This window comes from Bidens hawaiensis, unplaced genomic scaffold (assembly GCF_021521415.1).
Source record: "Bidens hawaiensis isolate Kalapana, Puna unplaced genomic scaffold, B.hawaiensis_p1.1 tig00024864_1, whole genome shotgun sequence".
NCBI classification, from domain to species: domain Eukaryota; kingdom Viridiplantae; phylum Streptophyta; class Magnoliopsida; order Asterales; family Asteraceae; genus Bidens; species Bidens hawaiensis.
Genome location: NW_027493948.1, coordinates 188,570 through 202,760, shown reverse-complemented (window position 1 = coordinate 202,760; position 14,191 = coordinate 188,570). Strand labels below are relative to the sequence as shown.

At 32.6% G+C, this 14,191-nt stretch overlaps 1 pseudogene; it reads right to left on the bottom strand.

The window, feature by feature from the left end:
* Positions 1-6,053: 6,053 nt before the first annotated feature.
* On the bottom strand, positions 6,054-13,981 carry LOC143570255 (transcription factor TCP19 pseudogene; annotated as a pseudogene).
* Between the last annotated feature and the right edge of the window lie 210 nt (positions 13,982-14,191).

The window sequence follows — 14,191 nt, the reverse complement described above, 5'->3', positions numbered from 1 at the left end:
TCCGATCGAACGAGTGCCATGTTCGATCGAACGAGTTTTCCCAGCTGGTTCGATCGAGTGTGTGTCTAGTTCGATCGAGTGTGCCTCAGATTCGATCGAATATGTCCCTATTCGATCGAATCAAGCCAGAACCAAGTTGTTTCCAAGTTCGCCTAAGGTTTAACTTCGCCTGAAGTGAAGTTCGTTTATAAAATGAATTAAAAACCTAATGGAAAATGTGTTAAGGCAGTTATCGAAAACGAGTAGTAGTAGTTAATTGATATGTGTAAATATTATACAGTTAGCCGAGCCCAGTTAAAGAAAGGAATTACAATCAACGGAGAACGTAACCGTGTTCAGGTGAGTTTCTAGCCCCATTTATGTGTTATGTTTTCGGGGCTGTGTGCATACTCGATATGTTTGTTAATACGCTTATCCTAAGAGATAAGTGTATGCCTTATGTGAATGATATGATATATAGGAATGATTGCTTGATGGTACGTGAACGATCTTCGGATATTGCACGTACTGTCAGGTTGTAACACTATGTGTAAGGTAAGTATGATATGTATGTTTATGTGTATGAACATGATAGAGATAATAGAAGAAAGAAATGATAATGTATGGTTACGAAAAGGGTACCGAGCCCTACTAATACTCGAGGTATGATGTATGGTTGTATGGTGACGAAGAGGGAATCGAACCCTTCTAATATTCGAAAACAAGGGACCAGACCCTTATAATATCTGTGATGTTAGGGACCAGACCCTTATAATATCTGTGATGTTAGGGACCAGACCCTTATAATATCTGTGATGTTAGGGACCAGACCCTTATAATATCTGTGATGTTAGGGACCAGACCCTTATAATATCTGTGATGATAGGGACCAGACCCTTATAATATCTGTGATGATAGGGACCAGACCCTTATAATATCTGTGATGTTAGGGAATCGAACCCTTCTAATATTCGAAAACTAGGGACCAGACCCTTATAATATCTGTGAGGTTATAGGGCGAAAGGCTCTTTAAAACGTATGATTATGAATGTAAAGAAAGTATGTAAGTAAGAAAGAAAGTATGTAAGTAAGAATGAAGGTATGAGTACTTATGTGTGTATGAAAGAAAGTTATGAGGTTAAGTACGAATGTATGTAAGAAGGTATTGTATGATATTGTATGATTAACTAGAACTCACTCAGCGTAGCTGACTTTTAGTATGCACGCAGGTGAGCTGATTATAGAGCTAGCATGAGGATGACACACGGCATGGATTGAACGGCTGGCATCTGAAGAAAGAAGTAAAGATGTTTTAAATATAAAGTTTTGTGTTATGGTATCAAAGAAAAGATTTAATGTTTTGTAACAAATGATTGACGTTTTATATTCCGCGAAAAGTTTTTAATAAACTCTGATTTGAAGGACTGTGTTTATGAGTAAATCCGACGTTAAAGTAGGGCTACCGGGTTCGGGGCCTTACACGTAATCAGGCCGTTGGACTATTAATTGTCATTAATGGGTTTTCAATAAAATCCGGTCGTTGTGGTCTTTAATTTGGAAATTGTACTACGTTATTACCCGTTAATAAGGCCGTTAGGGACTTAAACGTTAGTGGAGAATGTTATGCTAATCATTTAATTGCGATTAAAACGCGTTTTTGGCCGTTTATAGGGTCGCCGGAAATCTCGGCTCGCCGGCCGGATTCCCACCGGGAAATCAGGGAACGGGAAGGGGGGTTGGGCTGGTAATATGTTATTATTATTATTATTATTATATTATAATTTGAATTAAATGTTACACATTAAGCTCCTTAATTATCATGTTTCTTTTAAATTTAATATGTATTATTTTGAATAGAAATTAAAATGTAATTACCAATTGAACCTTGATCTTTCAGATATTATATAAATGAAAAGTTTTAGAATTATACTCGATTAGATTGCGAATAGTTAAAACTCAGAGTTTTAATAATTGATCAAAAGTACTATAAAGCGAACTAACGACGATCACAAATTGTCGGGAATATAATATTAATGACGAACGAGAAACAAAACTATATCGAAACGACCAAACGGGTCGGTTTAATGAATTCAAGTACGTAAGCAATAACGAATAAATACATGCAATGAAAACTAATACTTATATATATATATATGGGAGATTTCAATTAAGAACCCTTTTGAGTTTTAAGAACTCGAAAGAACTCAGTGTAACGATTTTTTTTCGAATTTTTTTTACACATGCGTAATATATGTAAGTTACATACACGTAAAAAAAATTACATAATTTTTTACGCACTGAGTCGACTTTTTACACATGTGTAACGGACGTAAAAGTTAGTGTAACCACTTACATATTTATTCTCTCTCATACTTTGACTTTTTTGTCAGATTTAATCTCAACCACATATTCCAATCCATTTAATTAAATGTATGGCCTAGAATTGAGTACTTAAGTTCTTAAAACTCAACATGGTTCTCAAAATATCCCTCCCCTATATATATATATATTAATGAACAAAACCGAAAAAATTTAAAACGGGTCAGGTTTTCGGGTTTGAAAAGTAATGAATGTTACAATTAATGCCTAACATTTGTATTCCAAAGAAAAGTTGTGTTATCGACTTTTCAAATTTGATAAAAGTTAGAATCATTGATAGGCCTTGGGTGGCATGCCGAAAGTGTTCGCAATATTTTCTTAAATTTTAATAGTCGAGGGGAAAATAGTCAATTTGGCAAATTCTAAACCTTTTGATTATTACCAAAAATGCCCTTGAAAATAAATTTGAAATCCGAATCATGTTTAAAACTCTTCCTTTCATCCTTTTGACATTTTCAAGTCAACATTTTGAACCCGTAATAAACTTGACGATAAGTCATTTGCATTCTCAGATTTTTAAAAATACTTAGATTTCACATTTTTGACCCATCACAAATTTTGACATAAATATAGTTAACTTGTACCAAATAATCTATTTACCAACTTTTGACCCATAAAAATCAAAGTTCCATAAAATACCCAAAACAATCCTTAATAAAAATACTAATAAATTAAGTATGATAAACTTTGTTATGTCTAAAAGTAATTGATATATATACTATTATTATATTTTAACATATATATATAGTTTACTAAATTAATCGAAAAATAAATGGATAGATTTAAAGCATATATTTATAATTTATAAATGCATATGACAATTTACAATAATAAAAATAATAGATAAATGGATGGATTATAAAAAAAATGAATCGACTTTTAAGCACATATTTATAATATATTGATTAAAAAATTACTTAGTAATAAAATGAAAGCTATTCAAGTTTGTTTTTCTTTACAATCTTCTACAATATACAAAGTATAATATGTTAATGATAGCATTTGAAATTATATTCTTTTCAATATTTGACAAATATAGTTTGTTGTTGATCTTTTGGATTTCACCAAGTGTTTTGGAATATATAGTAAAATAACTAGTTTTAGAGCCCGTGTCACACACAGGATAATTCAAATTATAAAGTTATAAGTAAAACAAATAATTACATAGTGTATATGAAAAAAATGTATTACATCTATGCTTGTATTTATACAATGTGTACATAAATTGATTTTATTTATATAACAAAATGATTTTTTTAAGTGAACAAAATAAAAAAATGCCTGTGCAAAAACGTACCCGAGAATACTTCTTTCTATTGAAAAATTCATTCTCGGTGTCATATATGTATGAAAGAATTTTGGTTATGAACTAATTTTGGAAATAAGACTTCTCATACAATAGTAGTTATAACCATTCAGCCTAAATACAAAAGGAGCGTTACCTTTATTGATATATTTATCAATTTACCACCCATCAAAAGAAAGTAGAACATTAAATTGTAACAATGGATGTTTTTCTGAGCTACACCATGAAAAATATTTTAATAAGTTTCAGAGTGCTTATCGACTTTGTCATAATGACAACATAAAAAACATGTTAACCCATTAATTTTGTGAATATTTTGTTTCATTTGAGCATAGTTTTGCATGTCATGCTTCCCATACGATGTTCTGATCACCATTGAAAGAAAAATTAATGTTGACATAGATATTTCAAATTTGATAAAAGTTAAGCATTGATAGGCATGGGGGTGTCATGTTGAAAGTGTTCGAAATGTTTTCTTAAATTTTAATAGTTGAGAGGAAAATAGTCAGTTTGCCAAATCCCGAACCTTTTGATTTTTTTAAAAAATGCCCTTAAAAATAAATTTGAAACCCGAATCATGTTTAAAATTTTAACTTTCATACTTTTGACATTTTAAAGTCAACACTTTGAACCCATAACAAATTTGACGATAAATCTATTTTGTATTCTCAAACTTTTAAAAATAATCCAAATTTTCATTTTTGACCCTAACAAATTTTGACCAAAATATAGTTAACTTGTACCAAACAATCTATTTACCAACTTTTGACCCATAAAATCAAATTTAAGTTCCACAAAAAAATCCGAAACAATTTTCATTTGAGAAACATGATTTGTTGTTGATTTTTGGAATTCACCAATTATTTTGAATATATAGTAAAATAATATGTTAATAATTATATTTATAAAAATATATAGATATTATATAAATATAGTGTAAAAGGAAAGTGAATAATTATTGATTTATTACATATAATAGGGTATATTAGTTTTTGGAGGGAAAAAATTATGAGAATTAACCAAAACATGACAAGTGTCCACATTTCTTTTACTTTATTAGAATATAGGTAGATATGTTAATATTTATTTTTATAAAAAGTTTATAGATATCATATAAATAGAGTGTAAAAGAAAAGTGAATAATTATTGATTTATTACATATATTAGGTTAACTTGAGATATTAATTTTGGAGTGAAAAGAATTGTGAGAATTAAACAAAAGATAACAAATACTCATAATTATTTTACTTTATTAGAACTGGAAGATATTTTAAATAATATAAATAAATCATTTTTATGTACGACAAATAAATTTTTTTATCGCTAAAAACCATCAACACAGCGGCATAGCAACCCTCGCAAAACCACCCAAAACAAGAAAAGCAACAAAAGAGTATTATAAATGAAAATTGCGTCAATCTTCCTACAATAGCTCAATCTTTTTAGCTGGTGGCTGTAACTAGTAGCTGGTAGCTATAACCTTTTAGATATATTTTGATATTTGACACAGTAGCTAGAGCTTTAATAAAACATAATACTAAATCTATATATCTTGAAGGTTATTTTAGTAATTGTAAATACTAAAACTTACACCTTTTTCTAAATGCTACTTATTATTATTTTTAGTTATGTCCATTTTGGCTATTTTATATATTTTATTACAGCTCCAGCTATTCTGTAAAACACCGCCTAAATGTATCTAAAACATAACAATTACCAGCCACCAGCCATAGCTACCAGTTTTTAGCCATTAGCAAGTTTTGCCAAACAAACTCAAAAGTTTCAAACTCTTTCTCTTTCAACCAAACAAGGTTTTTTATTGAGTATGAGCCTTTCTTTTTTAAAACTTTAAGTTAAAAGCTTTTAAAATCTTTTAAAAACTCCCTACTAAACATACCCTTCTTGAAAGGAAACCAATTTCTCATATCTGTATCTTATTAAAAATGTTTATATACATCAATTGCACACACATGCTTCATTTTATTATAAGAGTACCTAAGATCAGACACATAACAATATCCTACTAGCTGAAAATAAAAATAAGAATGGAAATTTTGATGAAAGCAATAATTAATTAAAAATATTAAAATCTTGTAGCCAAATTATGTAACACGTTTATACTAACAAATTTTTCGTAAAATGTAAAAAAACATTAAAATAGTGCATTCTATGTGAGCTTTTATCTAGAACAAATGCCTTAAAAGCATAGCATGCACTTTATGCAATTGCAAATAATACTTGAATACTTCCCAAAAAGCCTACTTTTGATTAAAGCATGCCACAAGACCAAAACCACCTAAATCCTTTCGTCTTCCCCAAGTTCATTTACAAAACTGATTAATCATATTGATTCTAACAACAAAAGCTAATATAATCTAGCTAATTATAATCATGGCTTTGAAGGTTGATTTTCATCTGTTGAAGAACCAACCATGAATTGAAGCTCCCTTTTATCATAAACCTCCAATGAAAAATCCCTAAGCATCTGAGCCGTCGGCGCAGCCGCCGTCATCGAACTTGAGCTCGGCGCCATTGTCGTCGAAACTTTCCCGCCTTTTTCTTCATTCCCGTTATTTAAAACCGGCATCGACGCCATCTGAATCTCCCCTCCACCGCCTCCAGAACTGAAGGCAGTTCTGGAGGCGGACACGAAACTAGAAATAGGTCTAGCCGCAACATTAAAAACAGGCGTGGCCCCAGCAGGGATGGCCCACAGCTGAGGTTGATGGGCCGTTAGGCCTGTAGATGGTCCAACGGGCCCACTTTGTGGAATCATAATAAACGCACCGCTAGGGATCCCGGCAGAGATGGGCGCACCCACGGCCCACACGGGTACAAGCCCCTGCGGTGCTATTGGCGCCGTAGGAGCAAAACTGGAACTTGCCGAATCATTAATATCAAAAAACTCACTATTACAAGCCCTCTTTCGGCTTTTGGGTCCAACCTCTCCGTCACTCGGCGTCGTCGGTATCTTCAGCGTCCCATTAACATTAACCGCAATCGCCGGCACCGTTCCGGTACCCGTAGCTTCAATAATCGCCGGCTCGGCATGCTCCAACAACCACCGAATCGTCTCACCGTCCGATTTATGCCCCAACTCTCGCGTCAACTGAAATATCCTCGCAGCACACGCCGCCGGCATCCGAATTCTCCGGCCACGTCCCTCCACCTTCGTATGCCGGTCCTTCGTCCGGCGAGGTGGCACCGTCAATCGATTATCATTCAATGTCGGCATTGAAACAATAGCTTCCGGAGGCTCTTCCTTCAACAAATTAACCTTCTCCGGCCGGGATGGAATCGCGGTTATCGTATACGCTGATGGATCACCGAGCAACGGCTCAGAGGTTGATAAAAGCTCAGCGGTGTCACTAAATGCATCGGATTCGGTGCGTTTGTTAACAACCGGAGCGGTATTCATCTGTAACACACAGAATTAATTATTAATTAATTAAAATTTTAAAAAGTGAGGAATTAATTGCTGAAACAGTGAAATTGAAATTATTTGGGGGAAGAGAATAGGAATTAGGAATAGGAAGAAACCCTAGATAAGAGGAGACCCACTTATTATCCTCCGAACAAAAAGGGGGACCCCTCAGTCTGTATGCAACTTATCGACGGCTAGGATTTTATCGGGACACGTGGTGGACCTACACGTGTGATGTTGGTCTTGTTGACATTTAAAATGAAAAGGAAAATGAGAAAGATAAATGTGTCACATAGATTTGGTTATTTGTCTATTTATAACAAGCGGTCTTAAAATTATCGTGTTTTTGAATAGTTATCAATTTTATGAATGAGTAGTTAGATTTTATCTAAATATATATATATTTCTTAAGTTTAATCGATTTATTTAAGGTAAAGCTTATTTGGGCTGATAATTTGTTGATGGAATGATTTTATTTTCAAATGATGAAAGGAGTGGTGAATGATATTAAAGCCACATCTTTTTTATGGAAAAATAGGAGGAAAAACAAGAGTTTAGAATAGGGCTGAGCACGATTCGGTTCGGTTCGGTTTTTAGGTGAAACCAAAATCGAAACCGAAAAGTCGGTTTTTCAAATATACAAACCGTTCGGTTTCGAGTTTTCGGTTTTTCCCGGTTTCGGTTCGGTTATAATCGTTTTTTTGTGTGTGAAGGCATTGAAAAAAATTCCAAAAAAATGAAAATGCATATTAGATTCAAAACACAAAAATATGCATTTGTTACGTGGAACCAAACAAATACAAACTTGTAAGAGTACTAAAGTTTAAAATTTAACAAAGTTTTAATTAAAAAACACTAAAAGTTTAGTTCCAATCTTCATTTTTCATCTTATTCATCTTTAAAGTTTACTCCCATTCTTCATCATCTTCATAATCTTCATTACCGTCAATGGTAGATCCTTTTGGTGTTTTGTTTCTGGTTATAACATCTAAAAAGACACATATAATTGTATTAATATTTAGTAAAAACACATATCGGTTCGGTTATGTTTTTTTCGGTTTTTTATAAATGGAAAACCGAGGCGAAACCGAAAATTCGGTTTTTCGAAAAAACAAAAAATTAACCGTTGGTTAATGCTTCGGTTCGGTTTTTTCAGTTAATTCAGTTTCGGTTCGGTTAATTCGATTTCCTGCTCACCCCTAGAATAAGAATAGTGATGCTAGTTTTATTAATCATTTCTTATAGTTTTTTTTTGCATGCTAAACGGTGGTTGTATTTTCCTTTCTTTATGCGAGGGCGCTTGCTTCTATAAGTCGTCCTTTTTCATTTGTTTTATAAAATTTCGTCTTTTAGAAAAAAAGCTATTATACTGTTTGTTATATGCCAGAAATTGTTCAATTGCCGATTATAGCATCCCATTTTTTCTTAAAAAAGTGATTATTACCCTCTTTTAGTGTTATATTTCGATTATAGCATCCCATTTTTTTATTAAAAAGAGTGATTATTACCCTCTTTTAGACGTTAAAATATGTTAAAATTAAGTTTGATGGACCAAAATGTACTTGGCCTAATTAGCGCCGTTTACGAGCCGAGCCGAATCGAGCGAAGGCTTGCTCGTTGCTTGTCTCGTTTACAACCAAACCAAATGGCTGAAATTCGAACCAAGCGAAAAACGAAACGAGCCAAAATCGAACCGACCATTTTTCGATCGAACATCGAGCGATTTCGAGCATTTTTTATTCCTTTTTCACTTTAAAATTTTCAATAAACAAGTTTGAAAGCTGTAAATAATATATTTTACAAACAAATTAGTAGTTTTTAGACAAACGAATAATAGGTTGTAAAATTTTAGGAGAAAAAAGTTTGAAATGAGATATAATAAACATGCAAAACAAGCTTTTAGTATTCTGAAAACTTGAATTGAACTAATCAAACTACAAAATTGACGGAATATGATACACTTACATTTTTTGTGTATTGTCTATATATTTATATATTTGTTCATATATAATTATATATCAAATAAATTAAAAATATCCGAGTCGAACCGAACCGAGCAGACCTTTGCTCGCTACTTGGCTCATTTACAAACCGAACCGAGCAGAGCGGCTCATTTACAATCGAGCGAAAAACGAGCGAGCATTTATCGAACAAATACTGAACGAGCGAGTTCGAGCGTCGAACGGTTTGGACGGCCCTAGACCTAATCATGGGTTAATTGTGCAATCAAACTTTAGCTAGAACGTAAAACTATAAAGTGGAATGACTAATGTTGTCAAAGTCCTAAAATCAGAAAAAGGGAAGTTGGTGGTCACAATTGAGCCACATGGGTTTTTTTTGATGTCAATGGTTGAGTGTTATGTGTTTATGTCCAATGTTTGATGCAAAACTACTATCGAGCCGGGAGTTTCACCGGAAGCAGCCTCTCTATTCCTACGGAGTAGAGGTAAAGCTGCCTACATCATACCCTCCTCAGACCCTACTATAGCTTTGCTATTGATAGTATATACTAAGTACGATGATGATGGTGATGATGAAATAGAAGACCAATAAACAACAAAAGACTAGAATTTTAGTATGTGTGTGATTGTAAATGTGTGTCATAAGTTTGAAGGTGATCAAGAAAAATGTTGATCAAAACATGAAGATTTGGAACTGATCAGTATCCGTATCTTAGCTTTTTGATTGTAGGGTTAACATCGGAAACAATAGAACAATCCAAAAGACAAATGGCTGTTTGATTGTGTATTCTGAATTATTCTCCAAGTTACAATACAATTCCAATATATAGTGTGGGAATTGGAAACTAGAATTGGAAAAATGTTATTCTCCAAGTTAAAATACCAACTAGATACAATCTTTATCTATAATAATACTAGGTTTTATCATCTCGTATTAAAGAGGTTAGTTTTCATTTTTCGTTTTTAATATTTATATATTTTTTATTGTAAGAGAGTTAATAATATACTTATGGTTTGATTTTGAAATGGTTTCACAAATAAATAAGATGCTATAACTCATTTAAAAGTTATCTAGGTTTGGTAAGATCCATGACCCGTTTATTTTTTTACTATAAAATTGTTTTTTAATTATAAATAATATCTTTTTTTACGAAAATTGAATATTAATTTTAGTATATTTCTATTTTATAGGATTTTTTAATATCAAATATTTGGTAAGATTAATTTTTAATATAATGAGATGTTATAGCCTGTTTAAGGGTTATCTGGATTTGGTGAGACCCATATCTATGAATTCGGGTCAAATGCATGAGAAACCTCCATTTACAAATAAAATGATGGGTGTCGAATCCAACAAATAAAATAAACATACTTAGACTTTCTCTTAATAGTATGAATGGAAGTAAGGTTCGTGTCCTCATAGATACAGATTAACTTTATTATACCAAAACGTTTTAAGTGCAAACACAATTGTTTTTAAGGGAGGTTTTGATTTAAAATTAGAATTAACAAAAATAAATTTATTATAGAAAACGTGAACTCAAATATTTAGAAACTAATTCCAACACTAAGGTAATTTCTTGATTTAATTATAGCTTATGATCATTAACAATTATGGTGCAATGATTTTTACTTGAACGGTTTGTATCAATACTAGACGTCACGCCGTTCAGACATCCACTCTATCTAATGTCTAATCACACGCCGTTCGGTGATTAGAGCCAACCCGCTACTCCAAGCTCACACCGTTCAGATCTTAGTGTGCGGGTTGCGAGTTGCGTGATAGAAGTATCGATTATAATCAAACACTCATGCCGTTCGGAATGCTTAATTAGATCATGTGACTCTATAATAATTTTGGGCTCGTAGACAAACTCAAAAATATTATTTGTTCCTTATATCAAAACTTAAAATCTGATTAGAGTTTTAAATCTTAATGAACTTTATTAGAAAAATTAATAAGTTGATCAGGTTTATTAAAATTCTAATATATACCGGAGTGAACCGGGTTAAGCACAAAAATCACACAAACAAATCATTAGAACAAATCACACAATTGTTTCACATAAGTTTCGAATCAAATCAAAATACCATAGTGTTGAAATTAAATTGATTTAGCAGGACATGTTAGCTAAATCAATCAAACCAAATATAAAAGAAAACATAAACTCACAAAACCAGAAAATATGATTCTTCCGTTTCGTCCACTGTAGCCAAGATTTCAGCCGTCAAAAGATGATATATTCGAACTCCTTCATCCTGTTCTTAAACCCTCCAAAATGTTGTGGCCCGGCACATGGGGTGGGGATTTAAGCCTAAAAACCAATTAATTCAAATTTACGTCTTATCCCCTTTTTCATTTGATGGCCACTCAACATAAATTTTTATTTTGAGATTTAATCATTCTCATGAGTAAATTGTTATTCTCAATCATCAGCTTCAATATCTTTAATTTAGCTCCTTGTCCTATGACCAATTGTCGACACAAATCCACCAGTTTAGCTCATGGCTTCTGACAAACGCTCAGCACCTACAAAAATAATAAAAACAATCCAAAGTAGATTCCGTTACACCAAAACAAACTTTTCACATAATAACGGGACATAGGTATGATAAATGCATTATATATGGCGAAAAATGAGTGTTTAAAGTGTTATAAAACATGCCAAAAAATGCAACTAACATAAAACAATCTGATGGCTTGAGAAAATGTAGGAATCAACCAGAGAGCTTTTAAATGTTTCGTTTATATATATTTAAGATGATATATATAGTTCTAATACTCTCTCGTAGTTTGGAAGTGAGCACGCTGTAAACTAGTCCCGAATTCCTGAAAACGTTGTATGGGCAAACCCTTAGTGAAGATGCATGCGTCTTGCAACGTACATGGTACATGAAGTACACGAACACGACCAAGACGAACCTGGTCCCTGACAAAATGAACATCAGTTTCCACATGCTTTGTCCGTTGATGCTGAATTGGACGGTGAGACAAGTAAACTGCCGAAATGTAGCACCTCGGCTAAAGTGGAAACACCTGAGTGTGACGTACAGATTGCTCAAACACACGTGACACTATTAGGTGACCATAATAATATTATTTCATTTAAATCATCATGTAACACAACTTTATCAAATAATACAAGTTGTAAACAAATAAATAAACGAAACGATAAGTTGTTCTTTGAATGTCCTATAAGCATGCTATGTGTCTTCTAACATTCATCCTCGTATCAATACACATGTAGCATATGTAAAAAATAAAGTTAGCTATGAACATAGCTGATGAGATTCCTACAGTTTGATGTAATTTGTAAAAATCATACAATTCCATGAAACTTGTGAAATGAGCACATAAGGGTTCTTTAAACTCGATGCAATGGACCTGAGTGTAAAGAACAAACGAAGGTCCTTTCCAGTTGGGGCTACCAACGTACTCGAATATGAGATCCCTTTTCCACTCGATACAAATTGACCTGAGTGCAAAGGGGGGCGTATGATTATACTTATTGAGGCAACCACTGAGCAAGTAATCAAGTAAACACACAAGTCCATGTAATGAATTATAGTTTTGTATATGACTCGATAAATCATTGAGTAAGTAAGATACATATGCTACCCCCAAAAGTAATAAAAGTGTTGAAAAAGAGGGTGTGAGAAACTCACCTCGAAATTGAAGATAAACATTGCAATGAAAACCGAAAGCATGATAACGAAACCGAAGTGGTCAAACGTCATGAACTATAAATGAAAATGTAAATAAATCAAGACTAGCTACCGGGATTTATTTAACTTTGGTTTTAGATATGTTGCGCTATTTTAATATGAATTTTAATATCTTGAAGCATTAATGTTATCCTAAGTTTTTAGCGGACTGCTAACGGTTTATATTATTTCGGAAAAAGAAAGTCTTAACGAATTATGAAGTTTAATGACAATATATCTATATCTATATATACATACATATATATATATATAAATGTTTTACGAGTTATAAGCTAACGGATTTAAGTTTAATAAACTCAAGTTCAACGACTTTACTTAACGTTTAGTACATTAAAACTAATAAATTAAAGTAATGGACGAATAACTAATTTTGACGGGTTTTAAGGTCATGACATGTTATTTTAATAACTATTATAATGATGTTTATACTATTTATTAGATACGGTTTGAACGGTATAAACTTATTTTCGCGATTTATAAAGTTAACTAAAAGTTAAATATCAATATAATACTAATCAGGTTTTAATGAAATAAGTAAATTAATTAACGTTTACTAACGGGTTAAGATTAACGAACGATTTAAAATTAGCGAGTGATGATTATGAAAAGTTCGGTTTTTCTATGGAGAAAGGTTAATTTTTATTTCTATTTAATTTATAAAATTTTTATTTGGTTTGAAAATAATTTTATTTGAATTATTACGATTTTTAAATAAGACAAAATGGCAAAAGACGTCCTCTATGTTTGACCTGATTTTCATTAGACGTCCTTTAATGAAAGAAATGGCAAAAGGCATAATTCATGTTTCAAATTTGTTTCACGTTACGTCCTTTGTCACTAACCCAGTTAGATTATTTCGTTAAATATAGTCATGTGCAAGACACACAAGGGTAAAATTGTCTTTCTACTCCTTAAGGGACTATTTGTGTAGATTACTTAAAGTTTGGGCAAAAAAAATAAAAATTAATATATATATATATATATATATATATATCATATTCTTTCTCTCTCTCTCTCTCTCTCTCTCTCTCTCTCTCTCTCCTCCCTCTCTCTCACACTACAATTCATCACTACCATCCACCACCACTATTAATCAACCGCAACTACCATAGCCACCACTGAACTATAGCCAGTATTAGCCATCAACCCTAGGCCGCTTCGGATACCACCATTAACCACCACATAATCTCCACCCTTTTCTCCCATTACTGGCTACCCAACCGCCGTCATCTCAAACAACACCAAAATCTCCTCTTCACTTTTTGCCAACACCACCGACACCCTCTTTTTCAGAGTCACGAATCACTGAAAAATCGAACAAGGTACAACAAATTTGGAGATCTAAAGATGCAAATATTGGGGATCTGAAGTATATACCCAGAGTTTTCTTTAATCGTCATCACAGATTTGGTGTGA